Source organism: Vespa crabro, chromosome 13, assembly GCF_910589235.1.
Source record: "Vespa crabro chromosome 13, iyVesCrab1.2, whole genome shotgun sequence".
NCBI lineage: Eukaryota > Metazoa > Arthropoda > Insecta > Hymenoptera > Vespidae > Vespa > Vespa crabro.
The window spans coordinates 5957040-5977095 of record NC_060967.1 but is presented as its reverse complement, the minus strand read 5'-3'; the positions used below and the strand labels follow the sequence as shown (position 1 = coordinate 5977095).

At 29.8% G+C, this 20056-nt stretch overlaps 1 pseudogene; it reads left to right on the top strand.

Moving 5' to 3' along the window:
- Positions 1–17405: 17405 nt before the first annotated feature.
- On the top strand, positions 17406–19964 carry LOC124428614 (annotated as a pseudogene).
- The last annotated feature ends 92 nt before the right edge of the window (positions 19965–20056 follow it).

Below are 20056 nucleotides of genomic sequence, written 5' to 3'. Positions count from 1 at the left end.
TTTATTAATGATCGACAAAACATAATGTAGAAGAAAACGAACGGTGTGTCGTAATGACTAATTGACTCCGAATTCTGTTGATCGAGAAGGTGTCCTCTACTGGGCTGCACAACCCTACTGTTCGATGGCTCGCATTCAATTGGACTTTTCTCATTTACGAGTGGTTAATCGGATTTGAAACTGTACGGCGTGATGCGCCGATAACAACAATGTTCTATCTCTATATTTCTTCTGCCGTAGCGGAGGCAATAAAGTTATATTGCATGTACACCGTACTTTAGCTTCAACTACGCGACGTAGCAAAGACGGATAGAAGGCCAGGTGTAGCATAATTCGTTGTTTTTGGCTTAGACCCTTCTTCTTAATTTATTTCTTTTTTTTGTGCTTTTATTTCTACTTGTCCTTTATTTCTCCTTGACTCTCTGTCTCTCTCTCTCTCTCTCTCTCTATTGTCCTATCTCCATCTACCATAATCGTTCTTTCTCTCTCTTTCTTCGTCTTTACAAAAGAAGTCCTTCTACATTTCAGGTATAAAGACATTAAACACCCGTATAAAAATCTAAATTCCTGGATTTTGAGGTCCTGCTTCGGTAATAGAAAGGTACCACGATGCAGTGATGAGAAAAAAAAGAGAAAAACTACTACTATAAAGTATACGATGATTACGGAATTAAAGAACTAAAACTCTATAACTAATTTTAAAACGTGAAAGAAAAGTGATGAATTTCTTGCAACTCATACGTAACCCTGACAAAAAATCGAGATTGTATAAAGACTGGAACGAGAACCAATTTATAATATTAATTTCTAAATATCAATTATTAAATGCTATTAATTAATTTATTTATTTCAGGGCCTACGATTCTGTGATTATGCAAATCTCTTCATCTTTTATCAATGGCTCAACTTGACCTTTTTTTCCAAAGTATCAACTTTTCTCAACTTTTTTCATTCAAAACCAATGACTGTATGGATTTTCTGTATGAAATTTTCTTTTGCCTACAAAATTGATTAAATATCTGATTAATTTTCATTTAATAATATAATAAAAAAGAAAGTTTCGATGCTTAGTTGCCGAAATTCCAACGGAAGCTGACACGACAAGCGTTAAAGGAAATCAAGAGTCCGTTTTCCTTAACATAACATGTAGCCAATGATCGCATGCTTCAAATTTTGAAATATTGGAAAGTTAAATAGATTTTATTTTGTGTTTATCGCCTGTTAAAACTTTGTAATGTTTAATCGATGTACTATTATTTATGCTGAATTCGATCACGCTAATCTTATTTTGTTTTACCAAACAATTTAATTATTTGGATAAAATGAAGAAGCTCAATCTAATCACGTATATACGTATTAGCCATATTCAAGAAAGAAAATAGTAATTTGTAAGTCAGTAAAATAGATCTGTTTGTCACAATCTATATATGAAAATATATCTCCGAACAGATTACAAATGGCAAAGATATATAACAGAGGAATATAAAAGGCAGTTAAATGCACTCACAAGGGAGGTTAAAATAATGATAAAAGAATGCTGTAATTCCGGGTTTAACAATTATCTCTTAAACCTTACGCCAAATGAAGATACAAACTATTCACTCTGGAAGGCAATAAAAAAATTAAAAAGACCAATAACGCAGACTCCTGTACTGCGAAAACCAAATGAATCTTGGACAAAGACATTTGTTTCCGTGGAACAAGCCAAGACATTTGCTAACCAATTATATCAAAATTTCAGCGAAATAGTATTGCCACGACAATAAATGCTATAACCGTATGCGATAGTACTGAAAGCAAAGATCAAAACAACTTGATCTACAAGACTAAAAAAAAGAGAAATAAAACAATTGAAAAATACAATAAAAACCAACAAAATCTCCAGGATTTGATCTCATTAATGGGAAAGTAATTAAAGAACTCTTAGAAAAAGCCATCAGAATGATTACCATAATATATAATGCCTTACTTAGACTCCACTACCTCCTTGACTCATGAAAACTGGCAGAAATAATAATGCTTTTCTAAGCCGAATAAAGATATTCGTGAACCATCCTCTTACAGATCTATTTCCTCATTACCTATTCTTCCTAAACTTTTAGAAAAAGTAATATTAGTTAGAATTAAAAAATATAATTAATAAAAAACGATTAATAAGAGATCACCAGTTTGGCTATAGGGAGAAACATGCTACAACTGAACAGGTCCACAGATTAATTAACCAAATAACACCTGCTACGGAAAACAAGAAATACTGTGCAAGTCTATTCTTAGACGTAGGAAAAGCCTTTGACAATGTATGGCATGAACGCTTATTGAATACTATAAGACAATACTTACAAGTACCAATTTATCTCTTACTTAAATCATACCTAAACGATAGAACCATTTACGTTAAAGTTAAGGACTCGCATTCAGCAGTACACGTAATATTTGCCGGTGTTCCACTAGGAAGTGTACTGGATCCACTATACGAGATATAAAGAGAAACAATAGGACGAAAGCAAATAATTAAATAGTTTCCCGGGCTTTTAGTCGAATTATTTTTACCGACTAATTATGTAGTAATCCGATTACACAGCGAACGCGTGAATATCCACGCATTTCATACGATAGCAGAATTCTCTCGAGGATTCAACGGACTTTCCCTTCCTCTCCCTTTTTATTACTTATTCACAGACTCATTTACTCTCTTTCTCCACAAATTTATCTATCTCTCTTTCGTGCTTAATATTTCACTTTTGATCGAAGAGAACGAGTTCACTGATTATTAACACATGCGTGCAATCGCGTAGAACTTACAATCGATTTTTTATTTGATTAGATGTGATTTGATTTGAGAGAGAGAGAGAGAGAGAGAGAGAGAGAGAGAGAGAGAGAGAGAGGGAGAGAGAGAGAGAGAGAGAGAAAGAGAACGTGCTGAAAGTTCTTTCTGATGCCTTTTTTTTTATTTATATTTATATTATATTTAATTATTTATATTTAAATATTTTATTTAATTAACATATATTTGTATTAAAATAATATAAAATATAAGTATTCTCTAATTATTTTTAAGAAAATATTAGAAAAATTTTTATTTTTTATCGGAAATTTATATAACATTTCCTATATTCGTCAAATATCTTTTTATATATCTTTTCATATATTTCTATACATTTATCGTGCAATAAATGCGTATGTAGCTCAGGTCACTGCATGACGCACGCACTATTAAAGGAAGATATACATATTAGAAACTGAAAAATGTGTTTTTACAGTCTACTAAGCTACTTACACTAACCCACACGAAACCAATTGTTATGTATGTGTGAGAGGCCAATAACTAAACAAGCTTATACGCCGATAAGATAGATCCATGATTGGGACAGCGTCCCTCGCTTGTATTTCTAATTCATATTTTGTCCATACATGTCGCTGAAGTTACGTACGCTTCGAGCGAAAGATAGTGAATATAATTAAATTGTATTAAATACTACATTTTTTTATTAAACTTCTATACATTTTTGTGCATCAATGTAGTTACAAAGTGCAATTACAATTTTTGTTTAATAAAACTCTAATTTTGAATGCACTGATCGATGCAATTTTTGACCCTATACATAATACGTTAATAATGTTAACTCTTAAAATTGTTGGTTTAGATATTATTTTAATTTCAAACATGGTGAATTATTTCAATGTTCATTGGCACCCTTGCACCTGCATGCCGTGTGTTCAAGGAGGAGGATACCAACTGGCCATGTAAGAGAAAAGGTAAGAGAGAGTAGGCAGGCCTGTTTGGGAGGGGTTCAATGAAAGTTCTGTGTCTCTGTGAGACAATTAACAGAGGCGGCAAAATAGTATCGAATATTAGTGTACTTTTATTTGGTCCATTCTTCTATCATATCTTCTTCTGATATATCCGAGCTTTATCCAACCTCCTCGTCCCCTCTAATTCATTTGATTACATTTAATTTAAATAATTAATATTCTGTAAAGAACAGTTTAATATATTATATAAAAAATCAAGAATGATAATAATTATAAAACTTACAGCAATTAATTATTTGTTTAATAAATGAAAATACATGAATATCACAATAATTAATTACTTGTTTAATCCAAATAATGTAAATGAATGAAGATACGAAGTAATTTTTTTCGCAATTATAATATTAATATATATGCAGATAGGTATTAACTGGAAGGATAGAGATCAAGATTCTCGTTTTTTTCTCACAAAAAGAAATTATTTTATTGCGGTTTATCAAAGTAATGGGATTTTTAATACCATTATCTTTAATCTTCATTCTATCCAAATTGTTTAGCATATTTCGTTTATAAAATTCTTTTATTGAATATCATCATTTTAAAAATCTTTATCTTTATCATATATTGCTAAGTCACTCATAAAATAAATATTTTCGAAAAGAAATTCATATGAAACAATTGTAAGAACTAATTGAAATTGTTTAAACCACAACATATTTTTTTCTCAATTTCTCTCACTTTGACCAACAAAATTTATTAAATATTCGATTAACTTTTATTTAAAAATGTAATAAGTAAGAATGTTTCGATATTTAATTATCTAAATTCAAAAGGATGCTGATGCAGCAAGCAAGCAATTTTGTTTACATGTCAAGTCGTCAATTATTGCGAAAATAAAAATTTTCAAGTATTGACAATTTAAATTAAGATTATTTTAAGTTTTTAGTATTGAGTTTAAATATTTATAAATTATATTATTATGTATAATAAATTGTTTAAATAAATGTGTCATCGATTAAATATTAATATATTGTAATACATGCATATTATATATTCTTTAAATAACTACAAAATGCGGGAAAGTATTAATGTTTTAATTTTAGACGTTCGGAAAGATAGATCTTCGATGTATACGTGTCAGAACCCAAAAGAAAGTTATTTTGATAATAGTGAAGTCATTGTAAGTAATCAACTACTCCGTGTTCAAAATTTAGCCGTATTGAAATATTAAATAACATTATTTTACGATTAACGAGTGTTACTAATCCTTTTTAATATTCTTTAATTTACTTACGTTTAGCAGTAGTAGAATTTTGTTCGATGACTAATACATATAAAGAATGTACATTTGTCGATTATTTTTTCAAAGTGAATAATTAGCGGGTATATACATTGTATATTATTTTTAATAAAGATCAAAACACTAATTCGTTTCTACATTGCTTATGTGATTTTTCTCCCAGCGATATTTTGTTATGATTCCCTCTTTAGGAGTCCACTTAACATTAAACCTACCGACATTTCATGTATACCAAATCTTACTCTGAGCAGTCAAATGACTGCTTCAAAAAAAGAATTTATATTAATCTAGAAAGAGATTTTAGTCAATTGGATAGTAAACAAAATATTTTTTTTCTATTTAGAAATGTTTTATTTACATTTATGCATTTTCTGCACATTATTTACAAATTACAGTATTTTGTATCGCACATTTTCCGCATAAGCATTTTTTACATTTTATACAAATTTTGTCAGTCTTATTGACTTTACAATATCTTATTTGACAAACTTTCCATCGAGATGAATCTGTAGCTGTATTTGATGAACATTCTTTGCTTAGCTGTCTCTCCTTCGAATATTCGGTCCCAAGCTCTTCTGCCAATTGAAATAAAAATTCTTGCCTCGATATTCCTTCATCCGTCGTATCTTTGTATAAAATCCAGGCATTTATCTCAGCTAAATCTAAGATATTGAAAAACACCTGTACAGGCCATTTTTGTCATTTAGATTTTTCACAATATTTTCTGGCCATTTGATCGGTTACATCTATACCGAATTTTGTGCTATTGTAAAATCTAATTGTCTCTGGTATACGGATGTCACTTATCTCAATTTCAACGAATAAATGCATTGGACTAAGTATCAATACTTTTTATCGGATTTAGCTTTGTAAATTGTAAGAATAAAATCATTCGATTTGTATAATATTTTTGGGAAGCGTCTCTCACTATCCTTTGCCTGTCTAGCTAAATTTGGTAGCTCCCTTTTACTTCTGCGAATAGTTCCAACAAGCGAAGTTTTTTTTGCATGAAGTTTACTCGCTAATGACAACCTTGTAAAAAAGTTGTTAGTTGTTATATTTCCCCATGTCCCGTATATGGTTTAAATAATTTCTCTAAATTTTCTCTTCTCTGTATATATATATATATATATGTGTGTGTAAAGAAAGTATACTTTTTCCAGGTAGATTTGCCGCGCTTCTCATGTCCCGCCCTTCCATTGTCTTTTGTTATCTACAAACTGTTTTGTTACCTACAAATCGAGCCGTTAAGATTTGGATGAGAAACGGGCAATAGGAAATAGAACGTAGACGAGAAAAGTAGCATGAGAGTGTAATATAAAATTTAAACAATGTGAATAATAAACGTAAATTGTCGTTTCTATGTTCACAGGTAAGACTGTAAATAGTAAATAAATAGTAATTAACAAATAAAGATTTATTACGTTTTCACAGAAAAACATATTTTCCTTTATCACCTCACATAATTAATCCGAGATATATATATAGATGTGAAAATCTAAAGATATCGGAAACGACCATAAATTTGATTACATCATAGGAAACTCGGAGCAAATATTACGTAATCGATCATTAAGTCAATATCACTTATTCCGCAAAGTCGATTTACCAATAGATTCGAAAGAATATCGTCGTAATAGAGATAGTGATAACAATGATATATTATAATAATCTTTTATTATATGAATTCTATCTTTGAATTTCTCTCTCCCTCTCCCATAATATTCATTACAATTCGATCATGAAAATCTTCTTTTGTTTACCAAACAATTTAATTATTTGGTTAAAAAGCTCAATCTAATCATGTATATATTAGTCATATTCAAGAAACTTCTAAGTCAGTAAAATAGATCGATTCTTCACAATCCGTATATTCAAATATATCTCCAGACAGATCACAAATAAATTATAGATTCATTTATATATGTAGAACAAACATATTATACACATTATAGGATGGAAAAGATATTTTTCAATAGAAATATTCACAAAGACGTATTCAACTGATAAATCAAAGATAAATGTGATATACATGAATACATATATATATTGGATAGAAGGTTCTAACGCTAATTTTAAGTATGCATGTATGTGTATGCGTATGAGACAATCCGATCGACAGTTAAACAAGGGATGGAAGTTTGTCGTATTAGTTACTTGTTTGTATGCATGTATAAGATAAGTAAGTCTATCAGTAGCTGCTCGAAAAGATTGAAAATATTAGCGTTAGTTAGTTGTGTGTGTGTGTGTTTGAGATAAAATGATCGAGAGTCGAATACAGTATTATTGACTTTCGTATTTCAGCTGTGTTCTTCATTACACCATCCAATCATTGAAATTATTTAAAATTTGAATAATTTACTCAATGAAGTAACCTGTTGTTACATTCATAAACCTTTCTTTTATATGCTCAGCGATATACACATATGTACACACACACACACATATATATATATATATATATATATATATATATATGTGTGTGTGTACATATGTATATATTTAAAGTCCATATTCTAATTCATTATTTTTCAATGATAATAAATTTAATTTTTACAATAAAATTGAATAAATACTTTTATTTATATATTATTGTTAAGTCAAGTCAATTAATCATAACAGAACGCGAATAAATAGATTATTATTTTTTTTTTGTAATTATAATATTTTGTAATTATATTATCCGCAGATAGGTATCGACTGGAAGGATGGAGATTAAGATCTTCGATTCATTTTCCGCAAAATGAATTTATTTTATAGCGGTAAATCAAAGTAATGGGATTTTTAATACCAGTTTTTGTTGTCTTCATTCTATCCAAATTGTTTAGCAAATTTCGTTTATAACATTCTGTTATCGAATATTAGCATATTAAAGATCTTTATCTTTTTCTTATATCATGAATTCACTCATTATAAAGTAAATATCTTCGAAAAGTAATTCATATAAAAAAATTGTAAGAACAAATTGAAAATTTTTAAATCTCTATATATTTTCCTTTTCTTTCTCTCTCTTTCTCTCTTTCTCTGTTTTTTCTCGATTATCATTTTATTAAATATCAATATCTTAATTTTACATCAATCAATATAAAACTTATTAGAAAATCAATTAATTATAACAATTTTTTTGGAAACAAATAATAAAAAAAATAAGAGAGAAAGAGAGAGGAAAAGAGAGATAGAGAAAGAATACAAATAAATAGTAAAAATAAATATTTAAATCGTCTTCTTCCAATCTGAACAACATATTGATATATTTCATCTCCCATATATTTTGCTAGGAATGCTTTTTCGTTTCTTATTAAAAAATAGTTTGTGCATCTATTCATAGATGCTATCCAAGAGCGTAAGAGAGAGAGAGAGAGAGAGAGAGAGAGAGAGAGAGACAGAGAGAGAGACAGAGACAGAGAGAAGATAGGTATGCCGATAAAAGTTATAAGAAGCAGCATACTTTACATTTTTTTTAAGTTCAACTTCACATTTTTAGCTATGATATTAAACTATGTTTGCATACCCTTTTCTTTCTTTTTTCTTTCTTTTTTATATTCTTTTATTCATTTTTTTCTTAAATCAGCATTCTTACTATGTTCACAACTTTTCTATAGCATAACATAAATTCCTCTGAGTTAATCTATTCTTCTAGCCTTGTTTTTTGATGGGTAATGAGTAAACAGAAAATATTATGATTCGTTATTTAATATGTATAATTTTAACATAATAGAAACTTTTTGATATATAATTTTATATATATATTAATATATTTCAATAAATATACGTTTGAATATATTGAATATAATCTTTATAATATAGGGACAGAGTGTTTCTGAACGCTTATTTAAAGGGTGATTGAAGGGAATCAACTTTATATCATGTCTTTTTCTATCATGAATATATATAAGTATATATATTAACATACATACATATATATATATATATATATATATATATATATATATATAATATTATAAATTTTCTATTTCTACTCGTTTTAATTAGGGTGAAATGACGAACGAAAATGTGTTTCTCTGTGAACAAAGTTAATAGATCTTTATTTATTAGTTAATGCTTAGCTCTTAATTACTCTTACCTGTGAACAAAGAAACGACAATTTACGTTTATTATTCACAATATTAAATCTTAATTAATATATTTTACAAATTTTCTTATAGTTCTCGTGTTACTTTTCTCTTCTACGTTATATTTCATACTGTCCGTTTCTCTTCCAAATCTTAACCGCTCGGTTTGTAGGTCACAAAAGAAATTGTAAATAATAAAGGACAATGGAAGGGCGGGTTATGAGACGCAAATCTATCTGAAGAAAGTATACTTTCTTTACATATATATATATATATATATATATATATATATATATATATATATATCTCGGATTCATTAAGTGAGGTAATAAACGAAAATATGTTTCTCTGTGAACAAAGGAATAAATCTTTAATTGTTAATTAATACTTATTTGCTATTTACAGTCTTACCTGTGAACAAAGAAACGACAATTCACGTTTATTATTCACACTACTTAAATTTTATTTAATATATTATCTTTTATAAATCTCTTTGTAAACTCTCGTACTACTTATCTCGTCTAAGTTCTATTTTTTACTGTCCGATTCTCTTCCAAATCTTAACAGCTCGATTTGTAAGTAACAACAGAATTTGTTGATAACAAAAGACAAGGGAAGGGCGGGTCATGAGAAGCGCAGCAAGTCTACCTGAAGAAAGTATTCCTTATTTACATATATATTTAAAATAATATATCAATATTGTTGACAGTACTCATATAATTTTTCATCCTTCAAAAGATACATGTCAAGATTTCGTGACATTCTGATAATTAGTTTACAGGTTATAATGGTTTTAGTGAGCCCAGTTTTGTAATTTTCAAAACAATGGATAGAAGAGGATTTCGAGTATTGATTAAACATTGTTTTTTGATGAGGAAAAATACTGTTGTAGGAAAACAGTGGCTTGATAAGTGTTATGGAATCTCTGGAAAATTAACTATTATTGACTGCAGAATTTAAACAAAATCGGCAGTTGTTCCGGAAAACATAAGAAAAGTCCACAAAATAGTTTTGAAAGGCCGTAAAGTGAAGTTGCATGTTACAACTGATAACGAAAAGTATTCAGAAGGTAGTGTGTTTACAATTTTATAAGAAAATTTGAGCATGCGTAAGTTGCTTTCGAAGTTGGTGCCGCGTATCTCACATCGAAACGAAAACAACAACGCGTCGAGGATTCAGAGCGCTGTTTGGAGTTGTTCAAGTGAGATAAAAAAGATTTCTTGCGTGGGTATGTGACTATGGATGAAATATGAATCCACTACTACACACCTGGCTCAATCGTAGAAGTTATTGCCAAAACTGAAACCTATTTTGAGAGCAAAGACAAATCGTTGTACAAAAGAAGCATCGAAAAGTAAGAGGAGTATTGAAATGAATGTATCACTCTTGAAGGAGAATATGTTGATGAATAAAGTAGAATTTCTAAAAGAGAATTTATTTTTCCTAGCTAGACCGGAGATTTATTGAGACTTATGATGTTATACAGATTGTTATGCGTATTATGTAGGTAGTTTCAATCGTGACTGGGAAACAGAAACCATGTTAAATTTTCAAAGCTGAATAATTGTATTAGCGTCATTAATTATATATTCAATCATTGTTTCCTATATATTATTTATGTTTTATAGATTAGTTACTGTATTTTCGATCGGTAATTCATTGCACGTTTCGCTCAATAGTTTCATTTTAAATTCGTCTATTTTTCATGATAAGATCGGAATGATGAGTCGATTTTGAAGATATAAAAAAAAATTGACAGACGCTTGACCTGACCTTCGTGGGGTTCGTTCGTTTATGGAAGGAAGAGAAGAGGCAGAATTCTAGAGTGTGTAAGTGACATGGAAGTGCACGGATAACGAAATAACGAATAGGATAAAGACCGAAAAGTAATAAATTAACCTTTTCCGAAGAGAGAAAGAAGAAAAATGAGGGACATATATAACATATATATATATATATAAATATATATATATATATATATATATATATATATATATATATATATATATATATATATATTACATACATAAACACAGACATGGTAGCAAAAAAGAGAAACGAAAAACAATCGACATTCCCAAGTATGGTTTCGTGGAGGAGAAATAGGAAAGGAGTAAAAAAAATGTATAAGAGAGAAGAAGAAAAAGACAAAGAGAGAGCAATAGAAAGAAAGAGAGAGGGAGAGAGTGTGACAAGGGATTTGTATACAGACACGTAAACTGATAGTCGATAATCCTTCTCACTCTTTCTTCATATCACAGATAGAAAATATTGACGCGAGATAACGACCATCAGTCAAGTGACATTGAGCCGTTTTCACTACCTGGATAATATATCCGTTCTATTCTGGTACAGAAGTGAAATAACATTGGGATTAACAAACCGTTATTACTAAAACCGACCATTCTCCCTTGCCATTCTTTCTCTTTCTTCTTCTTCCTTTATATGACAATAAAAAAGAAGAAAAAGAAGGAACATTGGCGTAATTTTCATTAGAACAGAAACTTTATCAAAGGAATTAACTAATACAGATAATTATACTTTTCAATGTTCATTTTCACATCGAATGGAATTTATACAAACTTATGGACTTGCTTTCTCGAGTTTACAAATAGATAAAAACAGATGAGAAAGAAAGAGAGAACGATTATCAATCCAAGCATCTAACTCACTCTTACTGGATATAATTTTGCGGAAAGTAATTAGTTATTCGTGCATGCGTAACTATTAATACTTAGTTATAATGAAAATTACGTAAATGTTAACAAATATATACTAAATATTTCATTTGTTAAATATTCGATGATTCTCAATTTCTCGCTTTCGTGAGTGAAATATCGATGGACATTAGTGTTAGATTATATAGAAAAAATATCGTTGCAAAACAAATAGAATCGGTTAGAAGACAGATAGTTGTTATCTGGATTAAAAGGAAAAGAAAGATACGATTAGAGTAACCAGCTAAAATTTCAAAAGGAAATAGAATAGAAACCATGACGTGTCGAACTGTGACAACCGATAATTTCTCTACAAGTTTCTCTTTGGCATTAAAATTAAGATCTGAAAATACCTCGTTGCTTGGAACAATACGAGCAAATAAGAAGGAATTGCCGAAAACCTGCAAACTGAAAAAATACGGCATGGCTCGTTTCTCAACGTCGTTATATCAATCCAATAGATGCACACTTACCATTTATTAGAGAAAACCAAATATAAAAGTAATTATACAAAGTACAAAGCATAAAAAAGTAACAATTGATAAAATTGCTAAGAAATTGCCTGAAACTGTATCGTTTTATAATAAAACTAAATTTAGCGTCGATGTCACTGATGAAATGGCACGAAAATATACCGTGAAATCAAGATCAAAAAGGTGACCACTTCAAGTCTTTTTCAAAATTTTAGATTTAGCCGGAATAATTTGCTGGATATTGTACAAATATACAACAGGAGAAAATATCACATGTAAAGAGTTTTGTTTCGATTAGCAGAAGAGCTTGCTTCAGAATATCAGACTTAAAGGCAAAAACCACACGGAGGCGATATACCAACTACAAGTGGCACGTTTCCTGCACGCAAATGGTGTTAAATAGAATATTGCAACAACAATAAGACTACAAATATTTGCAATTCATGCAAAAAAAAGTGTATGCGGAAAGTGTACACACAGCAAAATCTACATATGTAAAAATTGAGATGGACAAACTGTAAACAATTGATCGTTTTGTTTCTTGATAATGACTATAAATCCATTTATCTGTTAATTGACGGAAAAAGAATAATAGTAAACACTAAAAGCCAAATATCACAAAACTTATCATATGGATACCGTCATCTTTATTATCTAAGACTAGTTACTTATGTTTAAAAACGAGATAACAAGGAAGCATTAGGCCGATGGAAAAATTCGGTGTACGGCGACTATCGATGAAATTTTTATAAGAATAATAAAGACGTTAAAAAGTGAACTAAATACTGAGACTGCAAAAATAAAATAGAATAATTTGAAATAGAGAACGTCACTAGGAATTTATTTTCACAAATATTTTTTAACACTATCTGAAGCTACTAATAACTATATTACTTATACCACAGAATACAATCCAAAAATAGATATTTCACAAAACTATAGTAAACACTATTACAAGAATAATAGAACCTATGCACATGTAACATGCAAACAGACCTCGTAAACATAATTCCTAGCATCTCTTGCTTGCTCAAAAAATTCTCCTGGAAACAAATATACGGAACTTAAACAACTTTTAATCCAATCTTCTAAAAATACAGAACAGACATGACTTCAACACAAACATCACCGTTACAACAACAAACACATCAAATAACCATCATGTTAGACCTCTTAACGAAATTCTTGAATACCTAAAAATAATGGATGGGTCAATCAGAATAGCTGTTTGGAACAGCAACGGGTTACAACAAAGACTTCAAGAACTCAAAATTTTTATCTACACACATAACATCGATATTATGGCAATTTCAGACACTCACTTTACTGGTAAAAATTATATAAAAATACCGTACTGCAACATATATGATACCAAACACCCATCGGGAAATACACGCGTGAGTTTTGCGATTATCATTAAAAATAATATTAAACACCATTTATATGACAATACTTCACTTAATTATCTACAAGCAACAATAATTACACTAGAAACTATAATTGGAGAAACACAAATATCAATTATATATTCACCGCTTAAATATAAAATTACTCAACAGAGATACTCAAACTTCCTTAACCCTTTTGCTATGGCAGTGTGCTCCGCCGGAGTGACACCGCTGAATGGAGCACTCAGCCAAAAAGTGTGCATATCGCGCTTATGTGTTCGCACTTACATCTTTCGGTGCAGCCTCGTCATTCTCTTGATCGTACGATGTTTTAATTGTTATACAACAACATATTTGGAGATTTGCAATTATTATCGATAAAAATGTATTTAAAAATTAAAAATTTCACTTTACAATAACAAATTAAAATTCTTAATAATTTAATGCATAGTGATAAATTTTAAAACAAGATAATAAAACAAATGATATCGATGTATGCGTAAAAATAAACACATCGTGGGGCTCATAGTCAAATGGTATATCAAGTGTTATGCACTGACGTCGCCTATAGACGACGCTCGTACACACAGGTCGACACGCGGATGTCGTCCATAGACGACGCTCGTAGCGAAAGGGTTGAAAGTCTAGGAAAAAAATCTATACCAGTAGGATTACAATGCTAAGTACAAATATTGGGGATCAAAGAGAATTTCAATTAGGGGTAAAACACTCCTCGAAATCATACAGAAATTACCATTAACACCACTATCAACCGGGAAACCTACCTATTGGGCAGCAGTATCAAACAAATCACCAGATCTTCTAGATATCACGTAACTAAAGGACTGAACAAGGCGCACTTCAAATTAATCTCAAGCGCAGAACTAACCGACACACACTTATACTGATAGAATTTCTACAGAAACCAATCCACATAGAAACTACACCCAAATTACAAAATAAAAATACGGACTCTAATAAATTTCAATCAACTATTGATGAAAATCTAAATTGCAAAATCCCTCTAAAAACTTCAGAACACATCGAGGATGTCGTGGACCTCATAACAAAAATAATTCAAGAGCATGGTTATCTTCTCCTAATATACAAGAAAATAAAAAGAGTTGTTCATACCCAGCCAATGTCTTGCTGAAAATTAAACAAAAACGAAAAGTTCAATACAAATGGCAAAGATGCATAACAGAAGAAAATAAAAGGCAGTTAAATGCACTCTCAAGGGAGGTTAAAATAATGATAAAAGAATGCTGTAATTCCGGGTTTAACAATTATCTCTTAAACCTTACGCCAAATGAAGATACAAACTATTCACTCTGGAAGGTAACAAAAAAATTAAAAAGACCAATAACGCAGATACCTGCACTGCGAAAACCAAATGGATCTTCGGCAAAGACATTTGTTTCCATGGAACAAGCCAAGACATTTACTAACCAATTATATCAAAATTTCAGCGAAATAGTATTGCCACGACAATAAATGCTATAACCGTATGCGATAGTACTGAAAGCAAAGATCAAAACAACTTGATCTACAAGACTAAAAAAAAGAGAAATAAAACAATTGAAAAATACAATAAAAACCAAAAAAATCTCCAGGATTTGATCTCATTAATGGGAAAGTAATTAAAGAACTCTTAGAAAAAGCCATCAGAATGATTACCATAATATATAATGCCTTACTTAGACTCCACTACCTCCTTGACTCATGAAAACTGGCAGAAATAATAATGCTTTTCTAAGCCGAATAAAGATATTCGTGAACCATCCTCTTACAGATCTATTTCCTCATTACCTATTCTTCCTAAACTTTTAGAAAAAGTAATATTAGTTAGAATTAAAAAATATAATTAATAAAAAACGATTAATAAGAGATCACCAGTTTGGCTATAGGGAGAAACATGCTACAACTGAACAGGTCCACAGATTAATTAACCAAATAACACCTGCTACGGAAAACAAGAAATACTGTGCAAGTCTATTCTTAGACGTAGGAAAAGCCTTTGACAATGTATGGCATGAACGCTTATTGAATACTATAAGACAATACTTACAAGTACCAATTTATCTCTTACTTAAATCATACCTAAACAATAGAACCTATTACGTTAAAGTTAAGGACTCGCACTCAGCAGTACACGTAATATTTGCCGGCGTTCCATTAGGAAGTGTACTGGGTCCGGTTCTCTATACGCTCTACACTGCTATACGCTGACACTACATTAAGAACATTCGATTGTGCATTTTTAGCCACACACAAGATACTTAGATCCACAAGAAGCAGTTTTAATCTAGCAAAATCCCATAAAATTCCTTGAAAAATGGCTGATAGATCGAAAAATGTAATTCAACTACAATAAATGCAATCACATTACATTCGCTCTTCGCAAAGACAAAATACCAGCAATCATTATACACAATAATGAAATACCGCAAACAAAATCAATCAAATATTTGGGTTTGTACCTTGACCCTAAACTAAACAACACATTCATAAAAAAAATACTACAAATTAAAATTAAAAAAAAAATATTTACCGGTTAACAGGCCGAGAATCTAAACTAAATATAGAAAATAAGTTACCAATATATAAAACAATAACAAAGTCTATTTGAATGTACGGCAGCCAGTTATGGGACACGGCAGCTAAATACCATATCTCTGAAATGTAAGCTATGCAATCAATAATAATCCGCACAATAGTGGACGCACCATGGAATGTCAAAAACAAGGACTTACGTAAAAATTAACAAATCCCACCAATATCAAAGGAGATACAGCGGATGTCTGACAAATATAAATCAAGGACCCTAAATCAACCTAAACTGCTAACCAATACTTTCTACATCAACAATACAGCAAGAAGACTTAAGAAAAAGAGACCTTAAGATCTAGTTACGCAAGTCTGAAACAACACGATATTGTAATAGTGTTATTCCACTGGAAATAGCACTTACGTGCTACCCTTAATTCAATAAAACAACGCGCCGAATGTCTCAAATGATAAATTGCGGGGAAATTCCTGGAAGTTATAAAAAAGAATCTGTAAGACAACGGCCAAAGGTGTTGCTCATGGAAAAAATATTTATTTTTCAATATCTCACTTTGTATGTGAATGAGTGGGCCTATGCGTCCCACTCAGGGTGGAAGATAAATAAATAAATATCAAAGTAGGAAACCACGAAAAAAAGATTCAAAGAACATTCGATTTTTATAAAGTAAAATGATCGCAAAAATTTGAATACGGATATGGGTATGAAATGATCGATAAAAGCAATTAAAAGAATAAAAAAGAAGAAAAAGAAAAAATAATAAAGAAAGAGAACAAAATCTAAAATTATTGGTAACATAATAATATTTCTTACGATTTAATGCGTCATTTATATTTGACATCTGAAGTATGCCAGAAGATTTAAACGGCGTAAGCAGTGGAACAAAGTTATCGATATGAGACGATGGCAGGAGGGAGAAGGAGCAAGGATAATCCAGGATTTACTATCCGAATTGACCGTAACTTCCATTCATTGAAGAAGAGAACATCATATTACGGGGACACTCTGCATTCGTGATGTATTATTTTACTTTATAACATGACATAATAGAAGCAAAGAGAGCTATTTAACGAGAAAGAAAGAAGAAAAGGACGGGAACATTCTTCAATCAAATTTGAGAAAAATTCCGTAGAAAATGATCGAGAGGAAAGATGGACATAAGATTGAAAACTGCGATCGCTCTGGCTTATATGAAAACGCTTATACTCTTCAATTATCTGTTTTCGGTAAGATTAATAATATTATATTTTTAAGGATTTTTTAAAATGTTAATACTTAAATCATTTAAATGGAATAATTATTCAGAAAGAGTAATTTAAAAATGTTTGATCATTTTGTTACGTCGTATTAGATATGCAATGTAACAATGTTTTATTTTTAATAAAAAACAAAAAATAAGAGGAAAGAAATGAAATATTGTGTTAAATTAATATTTCGTTTAACTCGCAGTACGATGCCTGGCGACTTATAATCAGGATATTACGAAAATATTAAACGTTGATATCTTGCAATCTACCAAAAAGTAATTTTTAATTTTTTCGTTTGACGACGTATAATAAAAATAATAATAAAATTTGGAAAAATTCTATTATAAATTTATATTTTTTTCCAACTGTATATATTTACTAAATTAATAATATAGAAATATTTTGGAATGTTAATAATTATATTGTTTTCTTTTTTAATTACAGGCTTCTTTAGAAACTTGTATTAAGTAACATTATTATCGAAAATATCGGATTCGTAGCTAGTACTGTAATTGGAGTTTCATTCTTTCCAGTAATTGTATTTTCTGCACGTTAATAAGTTAATATTATTAATAACGTGAAGATCGAATAGGTTCGTTCGAACAAGAAAGTTTATTCGTTATATCGATTCTCCAATGGCTGATTCTGTATTGTCATCTTAGTAGATTTTTTTCTTGAAATTTTTCCTTAGTAATCTTATTCTTGCTTACATTTATCATTATTATTGAAGTATATAAGGGTAGAGAATAGCATTATTAAATAATAATAATGTTTCTTGTCCACAAGTTATTAACAGATTTAAAAGAAAATAATGATTTCTATCGAATGATGGAAAAGCTAGAATCATATTTTAATCCATGAAACATTTTCAAATCTATCAAAGAATGTTAGTTTTTATTTGAAATTGTATATCTTACGTATCTATACGTATCTTTTATTATTTTTTTTTATTGTAGAAGTAAAAGTTGCTTCTGTGAAGGAATTAATAATGCTTTGTGATTCCGAGAACCTGAAGGAGATTATGTTAGAATTAAAAAAATAAAATGGATTATTTAGGATATCGACCGATGTCACAAGCACTGCTGAATATGATTCGGAATATCAACTGATCGTTGGAGCAGTTGATATAGACAATCAAATATGTAATTCGCTTCTTTAAGCCTATAGTGTTTGCAAATTGATTATACTAATCAGTTTCCTTATTCATACTTTTACTTTTAAAGCTAGGATATATTGGTTTATAAGAGACAAGCATTCGGTAACATTTCCAGATCTCAAAATATGGAACTTTTGAAATATGTTTTAACTGTACGAGAACTTGGAATGATTTTGATAAAACAAAATTGTTACTGTTAAAATAAAACAATGTTGTTTCTGATTCTACGAATCAAGGGTAAATAATTATACTGTATATACTATATTATTGTAGATACTGTTATATGCAATATATACTAAATAATTATATTCTATATACTGTATAAACATATGTTCAAATTCTTCTAGTTACAATCGTATTTCTGGTATTATATTTTGTTACAGACAGTTATTAAATGAAGAAAAAAGGGAAGCTATCTGTGGCATGGCATTAAAATAATTAAATTAATGTAAATCTAAGAGATTTGAATATGAGGAAATTAGAAAGGCTTTTATAGCACCATATCTTTCTGTAATAGTTTCAGCATTTACAATAATTGTGAGTATATTTATTCGAATTTATTTCAATTTTAAACGTTACATTAATTTTTGAAAATTTAATTTATCTACATTACTTATTAGATATTGCTGGAGGTTAATAATTGTCCAAAGTGCCAACTTGCAATGTATTATTCTTACGATCTCGGAGAACAGTGCTCTCTGATTTTTTGTATATGGCAAGTCTACCTCACACAAAATTTGTATATTGTTCTGAAATTGTCCTACACCATCTGTGAGCTTATAGAAAATGATTACAATCAAATACTTGTGCGTCAATAGTTTAATATATTTTCACAATTAAACTATTTCAAGTTTCACTAATAAATTTCATATAGATGTTTGCCACGAAAATTCGAAACGCCATATTGGACAATTATTCCGTGATGGGATAGAAAAGAAATTAAATCAATTACAAGAACCACCACACATAAAATTTGTATAACCTGTATCAAAACAAATCGACCCAAGTAAAAAGGAACGTGGTAGCAATACGATCGATAAATGGAACACGCAAATAGGATGAATTTTGCAGATATTGAGAACAACGATTATGAAGAAGACTTTGGATATTCAAGAAGAACAATTTAAAAAGCAGTAACAGGACGTATCAGATTACTACAAATTGATGAAAAAACAAAAGTTCGAATTACAAAGACATTACAAAAAATTTACAATACCAGTTACAATGGGGTGGAAGTACAATTTTTAATTAATTAGATTCATGAATGACTTCAATCGTAGCGTTTATACCATTGTAGATAATTATTTTTTTATTTTTTATTGATTTGGATTGACTTAGAATATTCTTAAACTCGATGGTATTAGATTTGATATAAATTACATG